Source organism: Spermophilus citellus, assembly GCF_964194105.1.
Source record: "Spermophilus citellus genome assembly, chromosome: 6".
Lineage (NCBI taxonomy): Eukaryota > Metazoa > Chordata > Mammalia > Rodentia > Sciuridae > Spermophilus > Spermophilus citellus.
Window position 1 is genome coordinate 78,963,234 of NC_138187.1, and position 22,903 is coordinate 78,986,136.

Consider the following 22,903-nt stretch of genomic DNA (forward strand, 5'->3'; position numbering starts at 1 on the left):
TCTGCAGCCTCAGCAGCTTCGGTCCGACAGATGGGGAGGGTTGGAGGGCCCGGGCGGGGACGAGCGCCTTCGCCCGGACCCCCGGCGCGGCCCCCTCCCTGGCCTGGCCACTTGTGTGCACCGCCCACCCCGCTGCCCTCGGCTGCGAGTGGGCCTCCACCTCGGCCTTGCGCGGAGGAAGCGCCTCGCCCGGGACCCGCGGGAGCCCCCAGGGAGCCCACGCCCTCTAGTTCCTCCCGGTGCTGGTGGGCGCGCGTGCCCAGGGGGTGGGTAACAGAGGAGCGTCGAAGAAAGAAACCGAAAAAGAGCAACTAAACCCGTTGGGAAGGAGGAGAGGGCGCACGCTGGGGGAGAGCCGGGTGGGACGCCCGAAAATAGAGCCTTTCTGGAGGTGACCCAGGAGCCAAGGCCTGGATCTGGCCGGGGTCGGGCGGCCCGTAGGGCCCCTTCCACCTGCGCAGGGTCTCGCTGGAAGCTGGGCTGCCCTGAGCGGAGCCTGGCCCCGGCCACCAGGCCTCTCCCTGCTCCAGGAAGAACGTCCACGGTCGGCCGTCGGCTGGTCGGGAGCCCCAGGCGGGTCTGAAGGGAGAAACTGACCACTGCAGGCCTTGGGGGCGCCGGTCCAGGGAGTGGCAGGGACTTCGTGGTGCCCTCCGCAGGGATTTTAGGTGAAGTCGGTGCCTCGAAACTCCTTGAGGTTAAGCACTGGGACAATTGGCGGCAGTCCACAACTTGGAAAGCCAGGTTCTCTCAGCCCCGACCTCACTCAGATGGTTTCGTGGAATCGTATCTGGGTCCATAGAAAAGTGCCCAGTAAGCCCCAAGTACATTTTCTTCGTACGCCTCCACTTTTTTCTTTACTTGCACTTGACATCACCCTTCGCTCAAAGTTCTAAACTCGCCCGCGCTAGGGCAGAGCTTGGGTTCTCGGTGTCCCCATCCCGCCGCTGGGGCTGCCGGGGAGCAGTCGGGCGACAAGATCCGCTGGTCGGGAGGCTGGAGGCTGCAGCCCTCGCCGTCGGGTTTTGTGCAGTGCCACCTGCCAGGACCAGCCGGTGCATTCTATCCCCTGGCCTTCCTTTCTTCACCCTGTAGAATTGAGGGTAGCTTGAGGCTGAAATTGACAGCTTCTTTAGGCGGGTGGAGTGGAGCGTGTCAGTGAAACGACTCGGGATCACCGCATGGTAACCGAACCCCACAACGTGCCGCGTGCCTCGGTCCGCACTTTGGTGGTTTTGCCCCCAAAGGAAAAGTTTTCATGCTAGTGTTTGCACCCCTCCCCACGTTCGCTGTTCCTGGCCATTTCTAACAATACAATCCTGTGCATGTCACTGGCACCTGAGTGAGTGTTTGGGTCACCTCAGACTCAGGAATCTACCCCTCATACTTGGCACCCTCGAAGCTCCCCGCTCCTCAACCAAGAGGCTCCTTAAGCCTCAGAGGGCTCGTCCCCACCTGCGGCCCGGCTTTGGATGTAGTAACTGTTATTTTATTACTACGTCTTTATTAATCTGCCTTTGAATTATGAAATGGCATTTACGTTATTTTCAACGGCTTAGCCTTCATATATCTGTTTTCCCAACTACAGATTTCCACAAGGAAAATATCTTTCTCAGGCAGCAAAAAGTCAGATTCCTTTTATCTTCTATTTAATAATTCAAGTTGCAAATTACTTAAAAATAGAACCGTTTTCCCTAAGAGAAAGTTCAGTGACTAAATTTGAACCTTAATGTTGACACCTTTCTTCTGTGTTTTTGTGAAAGATTAAAATCAGATTTTAAAGATGTAATAGCCACCCATGTCAATCTAATGTATGAAATATAATATGTCAAGAGCTTTGTAATGTTGTGAACAACCAATAAAAAAATGTAAAAAAAAAATAAAGATGTAATAGCCATGTGATGGCTTTAGAAGAGACCACAAAATTAAGAACTAAAAACATTGACAATCTTCTAGGCCTACTTTACAAAAACATTATAACTCTGTTTCTGAGAAAGAAAGAAAAGGCTATATGGATTTTGGGAATTAAAGTATTCATGGCGGTCTATTCATGGACTAGACATCATCATTTGACAACAGATAAGATTTAAATTGGGCATTGCCCACAGGTCTCATACTTAAATTGTTTCTTGGATGTTCTTACTAGTCTTTTGTTCTGCCTTCTTATGTAGAAAAGTTTACAGTTAGCTCTCCATGTTTCCTTTAGTTTAATCAGGATTTTAAAACAATTTAAAAACCCTAACGCCATTTAGGAAAGCACATTTTATGGCAGCCAAATACAAAAGTACATTATGCCTAAAATAAGTTCTCATCTATCAAGGACTTGCTGCTTGTGAGATAAAGGTTGGAAATTTGTTCTTGGTAGGTGTTCTATTCACTCTTATCTAGTCATTGAATGCAACTGATTAGGGTTTGAAGGCCCACTTTTTTTCCCCCCTAAATCATTGCAAAGTGTCTGTTAAACTCATTTATTAAACTCTTAAGAGAAACTTAGGATTCTTTTCATGAGGCAATATACTGATTAATGTAAAACAAATATCATGTTAATGTAGGACACATGTTCATGAGTTAAATATTGCTCATATGCAATTCAAGAATAAAGCATCTCTATTTGATAGGTTTACCATGTAAAAAAGGCATATAACTATTGTCAGAGAGACAAAATTTTAAGTGAGCTCTAATTCAAAATTTATTTTGAAAAATAGGTAATATAAATTACCTTTAGAGAAAAGTTTTGATAAGATACTTCTCAGAAATGCAAAAAAAAAACCACACACACATACAAAAAAAATTACAGAAGTCCAGCATATGATAGTCAATTTATGAATCATTCAATTTTATAAATCTATGTTAATTTTTAGCATTATCTATTGGTCTACAAGTCATTCAAAATCTTAAAATTAGTAATGTCTTAAATACTTGTAAAGCATTTTTTTATATTTGTAACTGCTTATTTTGTAACATCACAAGCCATAATTGCTTCAATTCATTGGAATATGTTATACTAAGTGTATTTTAAATGATCCTTATTTGTATTATATATACATCAAATTTCAAATATCTGCTTTTTTACATTTTCAAGTACATTTTCTTAAATTCCAGAAGGATGATATATTAACACACAGACTACATTCAAGTATTTCATTCTAATAGAACCTAAATGTAATGCCTGCTATAAGATATGTACAATCATAGGAATTAGCAAAGAAATAGCTTCATTTCATTATAATTCTATTAGCATCTTAAGAACATTTCTTTTTATATCTAAATGTTAAAAACAAATAGTTTATATTCTTCAGTAGCCTCTTCCCAATCCATCACTTTATTGAATAATTCAATTATGTCTACTTGCTGCCAAACACTTAAAGAAATGAGATATCTCCATTTTCCTTTGTAATACTCCATGCTCTTTCTTGATTGTTTTATGAGAAGTCAATATAGTTCAGAAATGTTAACAGTTTTTAATTTTAAATTAGGACAAACGCTTGCATTCATTTATCAAATATATAAAATTCATTGAGGTCCTAGGTCACTGGCAATGAATGTATTGAAAATAAATATTGATATATAAAAATTTCAAGGTTACATACTTTATGTTAACTGGGAATTAGAAGTACTTTTCTTTAAAATGTTTTTAAATATCACCTCTTGCTTCAGGAAAGCTAAAAATGACACTAAACATCCTACACAAAGTGTGGGTAGCAGTGCTGGTGATGATTTTGAAGGTGATTGAGGGGAGGTATGAAGATAATTATAAAGCTTTTTAAAATCTATCTGTTTTTTTAAAAACTTTTTTTGTGTGTGTGTTTTCAGCTAAATATTTGGCAATATAGTCAATCAATGTCTCAGGCAATTTCTTAGGTACTCAAGACCTAAAAATAAAAGAGTGAAAGAACATTGATTAGCTAAAATATTAGAGTTTTTATGTCACAAAAAGAACTATCTATATGCCATTAATGGTATTAATTAAAAACATACAAAGAATTACAGAAAAATTACATGATTGTGTTGCTAAATGAAGAAGGATTGCTACAATAAATGCAATATTTTTTAAAGAGTCAGTAATCTTTTACAGTGGTTTTCACATATGTTTTTACATGTTGTTTCAAATTCTGTTTATTATAGCGCAAGTGTTCTGAATTGAATTTTTTAAAAATATATAGACTACCCAGCTGACTTTATACACTAGGAATAAAAAGAAATAAGTGGAATTCTTGGTTATTAACAAGGGTTTAAACAATGATAACAGAATTTCATAAATCAATTATATGCTCCATTTGAAGATTACAAAGCATAATTAACTTACTTGACACCAATACAGTGTTTTGTTTCTTCACAGAATATACTATGAGCTGTTTTCAATTATTGCCACTGAAATGTTGTTCTTTAAAATTAACAAATGAATGAAGCGTTTGCATACTGTACGTTGCACAGAGGACAACCTAGAGTACAGTTTTCTAATTGTCTTGTAATTAAATTTTGTTTACTTGCAAAATTTGTTCTCCACTGAGAAACAAGTGTTACCTATCTTAAAAAAAGAAAAACTAAACAACTTTGTGTGTGTGTGGGGGGGAACCCTAAGGTATTACAGTATCTTTATGAATGATATGAGATAAAATTAATTATTTGAAATGACATCTAGAAATTGGATTTTAATTCTTAATTTAGAATATGGAGCATAAAATATTATAGTTTTATTGTAAATTTTACTGGGCCATTCTTTACAAAAACACAGAAAAACAGAAATACCTAGATAATAAACATTTTTCAGTTACATAAAACATAGGAAAGTCTTAGGGATGGGAAGGGGACCCAAAATAGAAAAGTAGCTATTTGCCAAATATTTCTATCACCCATTTACTGATGCCTTCAACATTTTTATAGTTCAAAAATTTGAAGCTGAATATGGTGGTTTATGCTATAATTCCAGCTATTCAGGAGGCTGAGGCAGGAAGACCACAAGTTCAAGGCCAGCTTCAGCAACTTAGCAAGGCCCCAAGAACTTAGTGAGACCCTGTCTCAAAATAAAATATAAAAAGGGCTGGGTATGTGGCTCAGTGGTGAAGTGTCATTGAGTTCCATCTCTGGTATAAAAAAAAAAAAAGTTGAATCTAAGTAAAATCTAAATCTAAATGCTACTGGGAAAACTCACATCCTAAGCTGTTCTGTTATCAATTATTTACACCTTTAAATTAGTGCCTTAACAAATGTTGGTGAAAGGAAGAGAAAGTTTCAGAATGCTGAGTAATTAACATGAATCAGAGAAGTTGAAGAAGTGGGAGAGGACAGAGAAGAAGAGGATTGTTCAGCAACAGATAAACATTTTAGTTTACACTTTTTCCTGGTCAAAATTAATTACCTAGGGGCTGGGTTTGTGGCTCAGTGGTAGAGTGCTTGCCTAACATATGTGAGGCACTGAATTTGATCCTCAGCACCACATAAAAATAAATAAATAAAGGTATTATGTCCATCTATAACTAAAAAAATTTTTTTTAATTAATTAACGCTCCATTTAACATTTAATGACCTATAATTCACTTCATTTTATACTATTCCTTATATATGAACAATTAAACTATCACTTCAAGTTAATGGGAGAAAATAATTAGAGATTTTAGGTACACGACCTGAATGTAAAATAATCAGATCATTAAAATCATATCTATAAAATAGAAAATGAGCTATTAGTTTTGTTATGATGTACTTGACAACCAGTTAACTTGGCTGTCTATATTAATCATACTAACCAGATATTGCTAAATATCAGCTTTACTATGAACTATGTTAATACATATCACAAGTAGATACAATCTCTTAAAACATTTCATAGTAGATTCTAGGGTGTTTTCTCCTATTGGTTATATTATCGACACATTTCCACAATGTATGGAAATTAGAACACTTATCAATTCAAAATAAACTATTAAAATAGCCAAACAATCATGTTCAGTTACTTCAAACTTCAGACTCAGATTCCTCTGCCATAAAGAACTGGTCATTCAAGATTCTATCCTAAAAACAATATTTACACTTTTCAGGCTAACTCCAAACAAAGTAAAACTAATGGATCATCAGCAATTAAGTTAACTCCACAATTTAAGTGAAAAATGAATTGGTAAAAATGCTAATGACATAAGTGTGAAATTTATGTGTGTTCCTAATTCTTAAATATTGAACAAATACTAATCATTAAATTAGGCAAAACCAATATACATATTATATATTTGTGTGTTAATTTATCATCCATAACTGATTATTCCTCTTTGCAATTCAGTAGCTTATCAGTGATCAAAGATGTGTTTGAACAGACTAATTCTTTAAACAACTGGAAACCATTTCTCAATGGCACAGCATGTCTTAATGTTAATCCAAGAGGCCTGGAGACATTGCTGATTTTGGAAGCTGATTTGTATTGACTTCTGAAGGAATGGTGTAGTTTGTGCTTTAGGCTCAGTGAAGGAGATACACTCTTCAGTAGGTTCAGGCATTTGAGGATTCCAAACCATTTCCTAGCTGGTTATCTGCTCCCTGAGGGCAGTTTTGAGAACCTATAAGCTTCTTCTCTTCTCTCTGACTTGATCCTGGTTTCTTATTTTGTGATTGCAGACTAAATTTTTTCTCCCATATTCCTAACTTTGAATTTACAAATAAACCTATCTCCTGAATTGAGATGTCTGTCTGGTTTTGAAAAGATGTTTATCTGTCTCTACTGATTCTACTGATCCCAGTGAATGTTAACCGATGGCTCAGCAGGAAAAAAAAAAAAAAAAATCAGGCTATTTCTTCTGGTAGCATGACCATGTGATCATCTTCTGTTAGAACAGGTACCCTTCACATGTCAACTGTGGTTTCCTCTCAGCTGTGCCTAATACTGAATTGTCTGGGACTGAGTAGCTATGTGTTCCCATCAGAACAGATAGGAAAAATGCCCCTTTGCAGCACTCACTGTTGTGCTCAAACATCCCCAAGTTCCTATATTTACTATACCAGTGAGTAGTATTTTTCAGTTTATTAGTTGCCAAAGATTACCTTACACAAGGAATATCTGAGAATTTGGCCAATTAGTCTATCTGTAGTTGAAATACAGAGTTTTCTTCTACTTACAGTATTATCTCTAAACTGGGCCAGCTCCAATAGTGGCTGGATATTTGTCTTAAGGTCAGACTTCTAGGGAGTAGACTATGAAAAACAGGAAAGTTTAAGCAAGACCTCAGCATCCCTGATCTTGTCTTGGCCTTCATGTTTAAAGTCTGTAGGGGACACTGGCTTGGGGTATAGCTTAGTGCTAGACTGGATGCCTGCTATGCATACTTGCCTACTATGCCAGGGTGTTCAATACCCAGCACCATTGTATCCTCTAATCCAGGGTCTTTGTTTGACCCTGTCTAAACATTTGTATATTTGAAGCATCTTTGTCAACTCAATTGTGGGGAGCCAACGTAAGACTGTGTTTTGTATAGAAAGTGAAATAAACTTGTCCTTTTAATTATCATCATGTTTTCTGGAATGCAGACCTCTCAGTTTTTACTGATACCATCTGTTTCTCCAAAAAAAAAAAAAAAAAAAAAATCTGATAAAAGTAAATGATGGCAGGGCCTAACTGTACTCCTGAGCATTCCACTTCCTCAAGGATTTGATTTGGTCCTTTTATTCCCAGATGCACCCAACTGTCATTAACTCAAATAGAGGTTTGGTGAAGACCTACCTATTGTTATTTCTAAAGTCTATTTTTCTAAAATGCAATGTTATCTCATTTATTCCTCATAACAAGTTTATAAGGAAGGTATTATCAAACCTATTTTATAGAAATGCAAGCATCTGTGCTTAGTCAGTTTAACAATTTGCATTAACCAGGTGCTGTACAATGTGCAAAATGCTTCATAGGGAAAACCCTGGGAAGCAAGTACAACTGTTACGATATTTTATGGAGGAAGAAAAGCTTAGTAAAGTGACAGATTCTTATTGATGTGGCGAACGGTCTCCATGTTGTCAAATCAAGTCAATCCTTTTCTATCTTAATCCCATTATACCAGCCAACCCTCTAGACTGATATCACAATTGCCTGTTCTTGTCCCATCTCACTGGTTGCCTTTGCTACCTCTTCTTTCTTTACCTTAACTCTTAGTGGTGAAGTTCCTGTCCCTCTTCTTTATGCTTTTTCCTCTCCTTCCTTTTATGACCCGAAGTATTGTCATAGCTTCTATTATCATTTGTGAACACACATTGACGGCACTAACACCTCTGTTGCAGATCTCCCCTGAGCACAATCTACCTGATACCATCACTTGGGTGTTTCCTGTGTGTCTAAAATCACACAACATCTCTAAAGCTTAATCCTTGACCTTTTGCCTGCGAATCAGTGGATGGCATCATCCTTTACCTACTTGCTCAAGTCAAAAGCCTGGAAGTCATTTACTATGTTTTGAATAAGTGTCTCTCAAAGTTCTTTGTATTGAAGGCTTGGTCCCCAGCCTCAGCATCTCTTGTAATTAGCAAACAAAAGAAGGAAGCATAAAAATGTGGTGGTTTTTTTCTTTGTTTCAGCAGCTGTGTACACATATAACTTATGGGCATATTTGAATTGGTTCAATTCAGTTAACAAGGAAACTGGAAGAATCAGAAGTGTCAAACAGAGATGGCAGAATATGGAATACCTGTCCTGTATCTTCCAGGAGGCTCCTTTGTTCGCCCCACCTGTCACATGTTTCAGATTCATTGGTGGGGGAGGGGAGACTATAGCCTTTCCTTTTGAAATGTAAATATTAAGTCCATCAATCCATGAATAACTATGGTTATATTGTAGGGGAGATCTGGGTTCCTGGGAGGGTAGGAGAGAAACAGATTTCTTGCATATTTGGCCATTTTCCCCAGGACCCAAGTGACAGATTCCTGGCATCAACCATGTTCTGTATAAGTTGAAACACTCATCACTCTATATTAATTATGTATATCTTAGTTTGTGTGCCTTGAACTTGAATTAGTTGGAATTCCATTTTATCATATAAACTAGAGTTCCCTCCAACTGTGATCAGTTTCACACAAAGGGTTGCCTGTGTACCCCTGAAACAGACATCTGGGAGGAAGGGAATTAGCAAGAAGATAGGCAGGGTAGAGGGTCTCAGGACACTGGTGTAGAGCAACATCCTTGAGGAAACAGGTGCAAAGTAATCTTCAGTGGGTTGCCAACATCATGTGCCTTGTTGAGCAAGCCCCAGGCAGCCCTCCCGCCACACATGACATAGGCTGGGGCCCAGAGAGGGAGGTTGCACAAGTCTTTCCCTAGAAGTCATCCCTCAGTTTCATAGAATGCTCCAGTTTAAATGAGGTTTTCAAATGAAATAAATGCCCCATGTAGGATTTAGATTTCACCCAGAGAAAATAATATCCAGGATTATTCTCATGAAAGTATCCCATGAAAAGAAAATATTGGAAAAAACTGCATCTGCACTGAACATGTACATGTTTGTTTTTCTTGTCATTATTCCCCAGATAATACAAAACAACAAGTATTTACCAGAATTTTTGTTGTATTAAGTATTGTAAAAGGAAAAATAAAAGGAAATATGTTTCCCAAATGCTTGCTTTCATGTATGGGCTTGGAGAGAACACAAAAGTGCAATTACTTGTTATTTACAGTACAAAAGATAGCAGAATTGGTTACTGTTTGGGGATCCATTTGGCTGTTTTTGTTGCAAAAGGCAGAAACTCACTCAAGTAACCTGGCTATTCCAGGTGTGTGTTGGGGCAAGACAGACTTTGGCTGTGCCCATGTCGTCCAGAGATGGAGCTGCTTCCTTCTTGGCCCTCTCTGCGTTGGCTGTTCGGGTTTCTTTTGCCATTGCAGCAGCACAGGCTTCTTCCTCCTGCCTCCAGTGGGCAGGTGAAGCAGGACAGTGGAAGGAATGCCACACCATCAGGGACTGTGGCCTTCTCTCTGCACTCAAGTCAGTAACTTGACTTGTAATTTCCCTCCCAGCACCTACCTGGTCACTCTCTCAGCATCTCTATCTCGTGACTTTAAAACTTCACCTTCTGTTCAAGACTGCATCATCCACTTAAACTCTTCATGTCTAATTCCTGAGAGAGAGAGAGAGAGAGAGAGAGAGGAGAGAATCTGAATGGCCATCCACCCTTCCAAGTCTACTCATGCCAGTCTATGAATTTACTGTTCTTCTACCTGAGCTAGAGACATAAGATGAAGCAGATCATGTAATAAGTGTACCTAAGACTGCACTTGCAGGAGGTTCACGGTGGTGATGGTAAGACATCTTTAGAAGCAACTGTGGTTTTAGCAGACATTGTATTTGACATTCCTACTCTACATTTATCAAATGAATAAAAACATATAATCTGTGTGTATACATATATAAAATATCAATAAATATATGTAATATGGTAATATACATATAACCTTTACATACATATAATGTGGTAGATTTAAAAAAAAACATGTTCTTTAAAAAAATGTTCTGGTTTGGAATTTGATCCAGCTGTGGAACATTATTTACTGATTCTGAAGTTAATAAATCCTTTAGATGTATTAATATTATAATACTCTATTCCTGCAAGCAATTAAGACAGTTGATGTAAAGGTTTAGTTTTATACACCTGGACTTTGATGGAAAAGAAGGCTTTGTGGGGGCTCCTGTGTGTTCCAGCTACAATGTTCAAAATAGACCTTAGCTATTTCCAATCCTCTGCAGCATATTTAACATGAGTTTAACCCAACTTTTCCATAGGCTCAATGGAAAACAAGTTGTTAAAGGAGCAACACAAAGATATTTTTATCTTCCTCATGTATTTCTGCAGCAGTGAGAGTAAAGTTTTTCTCACATTCTGAATGGGAACAAGATTACATTTTCATCAGTCATAGCTACCTAAAAACCTACAAGATGTCCTTGATTTCCTCCATCCCTTCCCTGCCTTGATTACATCCCTTTCCAGCCAAACCATCATCAAGTCCTAGTGGTTCTACCTCCAAGATATATCCTGAGTCTGATTGCTTCTGTCTGTTGTCACGGCTGCCACCCTACCTTCACCGGGACTACAGTGACAGGCTCTGTATTAGGGATGCATCCAGCAGCAAACACAGAAAAATCAACTGTGGAAATTTCAACAAAAGGGAGTTTGCTTTTCCTCTAATAAAGATAGTCCAAAGATCAGCAAGCTAGGTCTGGTATCTCAGCTTACCAACATCATAGGAGACCCAGGCTCTATCTTTCTTATCTACCATCCCCAATGTGTTAGCTTTTTTCCTCATGCTTGCTATCTCACAGGATTGGGTACATACCTATACTTAGATGGCTCAGTATCCAGGGCTGAAATTCCTGGTAATACGGTAGGCTGGCTTACTTGGTATCTCTCCTAACCTACCGTGCTTTCCTGTATAGCTGAAACAGAAAAGCTAAAAACTACATTTCCCAGATTCCCTTGCAGTTAGGAAATGGAGAGGAGTGGGGAGAGAGGCTGGGTACAACTGTGGACAGTTGTACTTCCTTGGTGTCATTTAGAGGTAGGATGGTTCTGGAGTGATTAAATGGGCACTTGCTTTATTGCCCCTACTTTGTAAAATGATTTAAATCATTAACTCAGTGTTAAGTTTGCCACTTTTTGTTTTTTCGTCTCCAGCTGTTGCAATAAAGACTGTTGTGAAATTAAGGAACCCACAATAAAGCACTTTACAGCATATTTGGTTGATGAGTGGTGCTTAAAGCAAGATAAATTTCTTTGGTCTGAGAACCACAAATTGCAGGGCTTCTCCAAGGGCACCAGCTGCTGCCAGAGATGTTGTGTGATTTTGCTAAATAATCTGGAAGCTGGACATTTTAGCCAATGGTGTTTTCATTTTCCTACAGACTATGAAAAAGCCTGAAGGCAACTAATTGAGTGACTCTCTTTCTGAAAGGATAGTCTTTGGTGTGACAGCCTCACTCTGATCCCATCTTTTCTACTCTTGTTTTCTTATTTTTATTATTTGATTTTGTTGCATCTTTTTTTCCCCCCACATGAAAGAAACTATTTTGGGGAATAGAAAAGATTATAAGATTCATTCTTAGTACTAGGTAAAGACTTTTAATCTCCCAAATTAGAAAACTATCAACATACTCTCAAAGTAAAAATTGACAATTAATATTTTATAGCTAAACAATCATGTTATTAGAATATTTTAGTTTGGTCCCAAATGTGAATCTTTGCTTGATTTCTCAGAAAAATGCAGATGTTCCTCCATATGTTTGCCATAAACTTAATGAATAGAATGAGTGTAAAAGACAGATGCTCCATATTGGCCTTAAATCATCTGACTCTGTAGTGACACGGAATACACATGTGACAAGAGTGGAAGTGGAAGTGTTCATCACCAACATTTTAGTTTAGGCCATAAATATGTTTTAAACAGTGATGGACAGTACTGCTAGGTGACAAACCCATATCCAGATGGCGGCGTCATCCGAGATGATTTAGAATGAGATCACAACCTGGGCTGCAGGGTGATGCTTGCTTATCGGACTCCGCACCTTGCCCAGCCCAGACTGGTGGCTCCACAAGCTGCCATTTCCTTAAAGCCAGGGGGATGGAATGCCTTTAGAGCAGTTGGATGATTCTGTTGCTGTCAGATTAGTTAAAACAATAACAAATTCAAAAGTGTATAAATATCTGTTTTATGAAATGCAAGAAGAAACAAAGATATCGCTAGGCATGATGGTACATGCCTGTAATCCCAGCTACTCAGGAAGATGAGGCAGGAGAACCACAGTTCAAGGTCAGCCCGCAATTTAGGGAGACTCTGTCTCAAAAAAAGAAAGGACTAGGGGTGTAGCTCAGTGATAAAGTACACCTAGGGGTCAATCCCCAGGGCCCTCCCCAAGAAAGAAAGCAAAGATTGAGGAGGCTGGAAGTGAAGTTTAGTGGTAAAGCACTTGTGTAGCATGTGGCCCTGGATTTGATCCTCAGCACACACACAAAAAATTAAATTCATGGATTTATAATTAGAGCCAATTTCCCACCACAAATAAAAATTATCTTGCTTCTGAGTACAATTCCTCTAAATACATATTTTCTGCGTTCCATCTCATTCTCCAACTCAAAATCAAGTCCACCCTTAAACCCCTTCGTAAGCACTGAGTCTATTCCAAAGAGAGAATGCAATTTAAGAGACACTCTAGACAGTTTTGCATAAAGGAGCATTATTGAAGAAGTGAGTCAAGGATGAAGCAGTCCCCTCCCTTTGTTGTGAAATTTTTCTTTATGGGCCCTGGGCTTCAAATGCAGGAACTAAAACACATAAATGTGTTCCTCTACCCACTTAAAATCATTTTCGGCTCATGAATATTCTCAAAATAGGACCCAAAACTCTTGGTATGACATACATGATTCCTTCTCCCACCCTCAAACTGGTGAATTGAACCCAGGGCACTCTACCACTGTGTTACAACCTAACCCTCTTTTTTTAAAAAAAATTTTTTTAGTTGCCAATGGACCTTTATTATTTAGTTTATTTATATGTGGTGCTGAGAATAGAATCCGTGCCTCACTCATGCTAGGCAAGTGCTCTACAACTAAGCCACAACCCCAGCCCCATATCTTTTTGTTTTTAGACAGGGTCTCACTAAATTGCCCAGGCTGAGTTCAAATTTGCAATCTTCCTGCCTCAGTTTCCAGGGTTGCTGGGATCAGAGGCATGCTTCTTTTTTTTTTTTTTTTTTTTTAAAGAGAGAGTGAGAGAGGAGAGAGAGAGAGAGAGAGAGAGAGAGAGAGAGAGAGAGAGAATTTTTAATATTTATTTTTTAGTTCTCGGCGGACACAACATCTTTGTTGGTATGTGGTGCTGAGGATCGAACCCGGGCCGCACGCATGCCAGGCGAGCGCGCTACCGCTTGAGCCACATCCCCAGCCCAGAGGCATGCTTCTTAATGCTCTGAAACTGCTTCCCTCTCCAGCTTCATCTCTGGTCACTGTCTTCTTCCTGACAAAATTGGTCATTGTGGATGGCGCATGGCATTTTGCCAGAAGGAGTGGTTAAGAGGTGATGCCAGTGAGCCATTGAGATGATGATGGTTAAGTTAAGATGTGTATTCAGTTGTATATAGACCTTTGCTGTCCGGCAATAGGATGGCTCCTGTTGCCTCTGTCACCCGCTATGTTGGAGTTGCGGTTGAGTTCTCCCGGAGTTCCAAGAGAGTGCGCGGAGCCCGGTGGAGGGTGAGAGAGTTCCCAGGGATCCTGTGTGGAGTGTGCTGGTGGAGTTCGGGAATAAAGAGTTGCTGTTTGAATCTACAAGTGCTTCGTGGAGGCTTGGTTATTTGTGCCCAGCCAGACTGCAGCAGGTCATGGTGCTTCGCCTCATAAATAGACAAGGGCTCTTTTGCCTCCAGGCAGTGGGAACAGTAATCTGCCTTCTCCAACACTCATCCTGTCAGCAACCCTGGCTGATAACTTTTAAGACCTGCCTCCATCTTCACCTCCACTTTTAGTGGTACCCCATTCAATTCTTTAAGGTGTCCCCAAGTTACCTGTGTACTCTTTTGTCTCCAACAGTAAGTGCCTTGAAGGCAAGGACCATGTCAGTTCCATCATTATATCCCTGAGCCTGGAACACAAGAAGCACCAGATAAATACATAAAAGGAATGAAAGTTATTATTCAGAAGTTATTATTCACACACGTAAATGTGTTATTGTAAGTGGTAAAGCACTTGTGTAGCATGTGTAGAACACATTTATGTGTGTAAATAATAACTTTCATTATATAGATGGGGTGTGCGTGTGTGTGTGTGTGTGTGTGTGTGTACGTAAAAGAAAACCATATTGGTGCAGTGTTCCACACCTGTTAATCCAAGAGATGGATGAGACTGAAGCAAGAGGGTGACAAATTCAAAGCCAGCTTCAGCAAATTAGAGAGACCTTAAGCAATGTAGTGAGTCCCTGTCTTAAAATAAAAAAATAAAAAGGGCTGGGGATGTGACTGAGTGGCTGAGTGGATGAGTGGTTTTAATGTTCCTGGGTTCAAGCCCTAATACAGAGAGAGAGAGAGAGAGAGAGAGAGAGAGAGAAAACCACTCATCTTAAGGGCACAATTCATGTCTTACTGACATCCATGTTCCCCACTAAGTACTCCTGAAAAGTTTGCCATCCTGTTTGACAATCCTATCACTTGTTTTATTTTCCCAGTTAAACTTATGAAAACTACATTAGAACTGAAATAAGAAATACACAAATTAAAGTAATAATTTAAGGAATGGAAATATTCTTTAGATACAGCTGATTAGTAAACAACTTGGAACAAATATTAGCCATAATTCCCTCTAAAATAGGAACCAAATGGTATTTTTATTTTTTTTTAAAGAGAGAGAGAAGAGAACGAGAGAGAGATAATTTTTTTAATATTTATTTTTCAGTTTTCGGAGGACACAACATCTTTATTTTATTTTATGTGGTGCTGAGGATCAAACCCAGCACCCCACGCATGCCAGGCGAGTGCATTACCGCTTGAGCCACATCCCTAGTCTGTATTTTTATTTTATGAAGAGTTGAGTTCCTTTTCAAACTGTGAAGACATATGTCAAGACTAAAAGCTGCCATTTTGTGTGTGTGCTTTCTCTGACCTGACTGATGATGGTGATGATGATAATAATAATAATGGATCTGTTAGATAGGTGCCAGCGCCAGCAGTTTATTTCACTTATCTGTCTGGTGTTAGGGATCTAACCTGGGCCTCCTGCACGCTGGGGCAAGTGCTCCAATGAATTACATTGTTCAGTTCTCACAACAATACTATGGTTACCTCCATTTAAAGATCAAAAAATGAGTTTGGGGTAAAAGACTTACCAAATTTTTATGCTTAGAACTCATAGAACCAAGATTGAAACCCAGGAAGTCTGACATACAAGTTTGGGTCTTTACTGACTTCTGGAAGATGAGATTTCACATTAAAAAAAAAAAAAAAAACTGTGCCTTCCAGCACATCCCTGCAGTCTCATCCACTGGGGAGGCTGAGGCAGGAGGATAACAAATTTAAGTCCAGCCTGAGCAACTTAGTGAGACTCTATTATTAATAAAAAAATAAATAAAAAGCTGTAGCTCAGTGACAGAAAGCTTGCTTAGCATGCAGGAGGAGGCCCTGGGTTCAATCTCTATTATGGCAAAAAAAAAAAAAAAGAAGAAGAAGAAGAAGAAGAAAAGAAAAGTATAAAATATGCTATATTTGCGTTTTGGTGAACTCCTCCTCTATATGTCATATAACAGTATTAATTATTGAGTAGAATAGGGTCTAAAACTGGTCCCTCTGGACCTCCATTCACCTGACTTTTAAATATGAAAATGTTAGAAGTTATGTTCAATATTTTTATGTATTCCTGCATAATATTATCCCCCAAAGCCAGAAGCTTTAAACAACCAGTATTTATTATCTCACAGTTTCTGAGGCTCAGGATTCTGGGGACTGGCTGCTAGCGAGGTAGTTCTGACTCAGGGTATTTCATGAGTTTGCGGTGAAGCTGATGGTCAAGGCTACAATCATTTAAAGGGTCTACAGGGAACTCAGTGATCCACTTGCAACTCACTTGGGTGGAGTTTGGCAGCCTTCCATTTTGGGGAGAATGTTGGATTGAGTACCCCAATGTAACTGAAGGTCTCCCTCAATTCTTTGCCAAATAGGCCTCTTAATGGGGCCACTCATAACATGGAAGTGGGTTTTGCTGAGTGACTGACCTTAGAGCAAGCATTTGACAGGTGACCCAAAGTCTTATCAACTAATCTTGGAAGGGGCACACCATTGTTTCTGCTGTATTCAGTCATTAGAATTGAGTTGCAAAGTCCTGCCCACATTCAGGGGGTTATACAAAGGCATGACTATCAGAAAACAGGGGTCACTAGCCATCCTGGAGGCGGCCTGTGCTTTAACAAGCCAAGAAGATATGGGCGTCTAGTTTCCTTCCTGAGCTCCAGGTTTCTATGCATTACTTACTGTTGCTTTTTTTCCTTCACTCAAATGATAAAAAATTAGATTATTAGGTTCCAAAGACATATCCAGTCTATAAAAAACAAAAACTGTTAACTAGAAGACAAGATTGGAAAGATGAAATAAAATGTCAAATATCTTTAATTCACAATTATGTCAAATGCTAGTAAATTTCTTAGCAAATAACACATTCTGTCCCAATGCAATTCAAATATAGATCCAAGCCTCATTGATTGGGCCCCAAATGAAAGATCACAGAAACAAGCAAAGAGTACTCAAAAAAAAAAAAAAAAAAAAAAAAAAAAAAAACTGTTCTGTATCAATTCCTGAAAACAGTTCTCCTCTTTATGGCTAACTTATGAAATCAAGCCAACAAATGTCATGGCAGAGACTCCTTTGGAACAACTCCAGCAACACATACTTAGGATCAGTTTGAGACAGGGAGGGTTATTTTTAACAATGCAATTAATCCATGTTAAACTACTTTTAATTAGGTGTTTCATTTATTTATTTATTTTTGGTACCAGGTATGGAACCCAAGGGCTCTTAACCACTGAGCTATATCCCTGATCCCTATTTTTTTTTTTTTAACTTTTTGGGACAGGGTCTCACTAAGTTGCTGAGACTGGTTTTGAATTTGGGATCCTTCTGCATTAGCCTCCCAAGTCGCTGAGATTATAGGCAGGCACTACTGTGCCTGGTTTAATTAACTGTTTTTAAAAGAATTATATTCTTTAGACCAAGTGGTTTAAATGAAATGGTGATATTTCCACATTTCAAATTAGTTTTGAATGTTAGATATTTTTGTGCTTATAAACTTAGTCTACCTCTACATTACTTTACATTTATAGCTTATAATGACATCAAACTAAGTAATCTTTTGTTCTACAAGTTAAATAACGATCATGACCAAAAATCTTAAAATTATGATAGCATGAGTTTTACGACTAGGTGTGGCTATATGGTCCTATGAGGATCTATAATATGTTTGCTGCAAGGCACAGTGGCACATGCCTGTAACCCCAGCTACTTGGGAAGCTAAGGCAGGAGAATCACAAATTGGAGGCCAGCTTTGGCAATTTAACAAGACCCTGTCTCAAAATAAAAAATAATAAAAGGACTAAGGATGTAGCTAATCCCCTGTATTGAAAAAAAAATTTAAAAAGATGCTTTTCTTTGACTTATTATAAAGTGGAAATTATACATGCTACTAAATATTTTCCAATTAATCAGTAATTTATTATTGCCAACTGACATGTAAATTTGACCTGTAAACTGAAAAACCAAAAATTATTCTTTGGGGCTGGAGTTGTGACTCAGCAGTAAAGTACTTGCCTGGCATGTGTGAGGCCCTGGGTTCAAATCTCAGCACCACATATAAATAAATAAAATAAAGATCCAACAACAACTTAAAAAAATCATTCTTTGTTTTTCCTATTGTTGAAAATTTGTGTAATATATTAGCATAAAAATTTTTACAACTGTGGAATTTTTTCACAACAGTGAGATTCTTAACAAAATTTATAAACATTATATACACTTTTACAACCATAGAAGATAATATAGCACCTATAATACTGTAAGCTGGGTTGATTGCCTTTCAGACTTCATCTATGACCTCTGAAGGTCAAACCCAAACTAAGGCTTTTCCAGGCTGATAATAAAAATCTGCCACTTTTATAACAGTATTTTTCTAGGGCTCTGAGTGTAACTCTGTGGTAAAAGCATTTGTTTAATATACTGCCAGGCTCTCAGTTTGATTCCCCAGTACTGCCAATAATAACAATGATAATGAGGATTTAGATTTAACATTTATCAGGAAAAGGAAAAGAAAATTTTCTTTTCCTGATGTCATTAATAATATATTCATCTCATATGAAAGTATAAAATTTTGAAAATCAGAATTAAAAGGCGGGGGGTGTAGCTCAGCAGTAGAGCAATTGCCTTGCATACATGAGGCCCTGAATTTGATCCCCAGCACTGCAAACAAGCAAACAAAAGAATTATATGATAAACACTTTTACTATTTTTAATACACAGTGTGTGAAACCTCCTTAATTTGTATTTTGTGAATTCTGATTTTGTCATTACACTTATTATGAGTACATATGCATTTTCATCTTTGTATACTCCATTAAAAAAGCTCATACCTATATCTGAAACAGATTCCATACAAGACACCTAAGATAATACTTAAGATAATAAGCTTTCTAGGACTTTAGAAATATTTTATTCAGTGGCACTAACAAGGCAGTATTGTTGCTTGCATCATTACAGACTCTAATGGTCTCTAAAAGAATTGCTAGTCATTGATACTTGTCAATTTAGCACCGAAAGAAACTTATCTTGGTGAAAATGCATTTCTTTTTTTATTTTCCTTTTTTCTTGCCTCCTTCTCCCTCAAGTACTAGGATTTGGACCCAAAGCTGGCCTTGAACTTGCTTACTTCTGCTTCAGCCTCCTGAGTAGCTGGGATTACAGGCATGTGACACCATGTCTACCTGAAAATGTATTTCTTTACATTATGACTTAGTCTAACATAGCCTTTCTCACAATCTGTTCAATTTATCTGGTTTTATTTTTTCAAAACTTTGAAGGTCCATTATTATTCCATATAATAGGCTAACAAAATCTATAATTTGAAGACATCTTCATTTCAGACAAAAGTGGATCCCTAGGCCTTTCTAAGTAGTATAAAACTATTTCTCAGATTGTCTCCAATTTCTTATCCCAAGTTAATTTTGTACATTAAATCATTCTCCAAGTATGTTTTTATTTTCATTACAGAGACATATATGCATAGAAATCACTTTAAAGTAAACTAATCAAGGCAGATAGTTGGCATTTTTCATGTTTCAAATTAATATGAGAAAAAGAAGTGAAGTACACATACAAATACATTTTTAAAAAGAAGTCAGCCATGGGCTGGGCTGGGGCTCAACGGTAGCGCACTTGCCTGGCATGTGTGAGGTGCTGGGTTCGATTCTCAGCACCACATATTAATAAATAAAATAAAGATCTGTCAACAACTAAAAAAATTTTTTTTTAAAAAAGAAGTCAGCCAGTACTTAACTCGGAGTTATAGAATATAATTCTATACCCAACCAATCCATCAATCTACAAGCACTTATTGAATATCCATTATCAGCCATCCCTGGGTTAGATTGTTATTTAATGAGTATATAACTATAATTAACCATAATTATATATGCGATATATTTGCAATATGTATATAATATATATGTAAGTATGGTTACCTGATATATATGTATAGATTATGGTTATACTATTTAATACATATGTATATTCCTGCAAGGAGCTGCTAATATAGGATTAGCAATTTAGTTGAGTACATAAGATTGAAACAGTAGAGATCATTTTAAATGAAATGAAATTAAAAGAGAAAGTATAAATTATACATGCAATAAAAGCAAAGAAAACAATGCAACTAATAAGTGCTTGCGTGTTCAGTGAAAGTTAAAAGTAAAGGGTGAATTTTAAGCCTGAGATTAAGAGATGATAGGATTTCAGCAGGAGGCCTTGAGCAAAAAATACTGTTGGCTGGAGGAAGAGAGTGAACAGAATAAGAGTAGTGGGAGTTAACAGAGTTCCCGAAGTTAAACCTAATATGATTGAAGGTTCTTTGGAGTAATGGAAATTGCATTTGGATATCCACAGGAGAAATCCACTGGAAAACATGTCAGAAGAATTCAGATTAGATGCAGAAAGGACTAGGGGTCCACTATGGGTTCTTGAGCAAAAGAGCAGCAATGACAGTATATTTTTAGAAAGATTTTTACTCAGTGACTGAAATGGAAATATAATTAACTAAAGAATTATGAGTTCCTTGGCAAAAACGATGTCAAAAAAAAGAAAAAAGAAAAAAAGAACCTCAAGTTCTATTTGTTCAAGTTCAATTGTACTGTTTTTATTTCACCCTAAAAATAAAAATATGAAAGTAAAACAAAATGTTAGAAATAAAATAAAGTTCAAAATAGGTGGGAAGAGAGGAAGAAAGGAGCTTCTTGTACATTCAATTCAAATACATAACATAAATATGTATGGAGAGAGAGTACCTCCTACTTGCAAATATTTGGTATGTAGCAAACAAATGAAATCCAATTCATGTGTTCCAAGAGTTTACAACATAATGAAAGTGTTAAGAAATACACCATAGCGTTATGTGTGATGGCCTATGCCTCTAATACCAGATACTCAGGAGGCTGAGACAGGAGGATCACGAATTGAGGCCAGCCTGGGCAACTTGGTGAGATTCTGTTTCAAAATAAAAAATAAAAAGGGACGGGCATGTATCTCAGGGGTATAGCACTCACCTAGCATGTGGGAGGCCTTGGGGTCTGTCCCCCAGTACAAGAAAAAGAAAAGACATTTTAATAAAGGTCACAATAGAAGTGTAGATAAAAATCCCATAGGCATTCTCAGAAGTATGAAGTCACCTTTCAGGTATGGGAATCAGAGTGGGTTCCATGGGGGAGCTGATTTTTATTTATTTTATTTTTTTGTAAATCTCAAAATGGGGGTGTGGTCAGAAGGAATGGCAACGATGTCTGGCAAAAGTAATGCTTATTCTGGGTGGTTGGTGTCTACTACAAATCAGGAGTTCCTGCACAAAAAGGGACAGAAGGGAGTTCAGGGCCAGTGGCAGTGTCTGCTCCCACTGGTGGATAGAGGACGACAGCAAGCAGTCATCTGGGCACCATGCAGAGCACAAGTGTGTTCTGTTGCCCGGACTGGCTTAGAAGGACCCTTAGTTCGAACATTGCTCAGATGGGATAGCATGAAGTGTGAGCTAACCAAGGAGGGGGACAGGAGGAGTGCTATTTATCTAGCAAAGGGATAAGCTGAGAAAGTGAAGATTTTGTGAGATTTCTCCCAACCACCCCCTTGCCCCTTCTAGCAAGTGCTCTGCCACTAGCTACACCCTGGTGTGCCCATTCCTGGCTTTGTATTTGTGCCTATTAAGTCTCTTTTCAGATTGAGTTCCGAATGCTAAAACTCTCATTTCCTCCTTCCCTCATTCCTTTTGCCTTCTTTATATTTTGTTCTCTAGAATTTAAAACTCAAACTTCAAGGTTGGTCATAGATTTGCTCTAAATCTTCTCTTATCCAGTTAGTGTTGATACACTTAATCTCCTCTAATGTGGCAAGTAATGAACTCAATTAGCTGGAAAACCTCAACGCCAAGAGAACAGACAGCTCGTGCTATATAATTCACTGACATTTCCCTTGATTCCCATTATTCCTGCATTAAAGACCTATGATCTCGAATATCAGTTGGTTCCTCACTGCAACTGACCACAGGGCAATTTCTCCTTAAGCGTATTTACTTAATACAACATCAATATCTAATTAACTGGACTGAAAATTTAATTTGCATACTCTCAAGCAAAAATGTTTAATTATTAAAAAAACAAAACACTTGACATTCTAGAATGGGCTACAAAGACTTCCCCAAAGGTCAATTAGTTCTACAACCTAATTATCTAAATATTAAATAGCACCCAAACATGGTACTAAATGGGCTCTGATTTGTTTGTAAAAAGAAACAATACCACTTTATATACTGCTGCCAAGGTTTGTAAACAAGTATTATATGGTCTTGGGAAACTGATCATTCTAGTCCCAAAACAAGACAAGTTCTTGTGATTCTTCCAAGAATGGCAGCAATTTTCCACTATTTTTCCTCCTCCCTTGCTTCATCCTGTTCTCCTTGAACTTTTCTGATCCCCCCCCCATAAATACCATGACCCTCCACTGTCTTCCCCATCTCAATTCAGGGCAACCCCATCCTTCCAAATGACTCAGGTCAAAAACTGTGGTGTTATCTGTGGCTCTTCTTCCTTCTCTGCTACTCTACACTGATCTGTGGGGAGGTGCTGTTGGTTATACCTTCATAATCTTCCAGATTTGGACTCCTCTCCACCTCC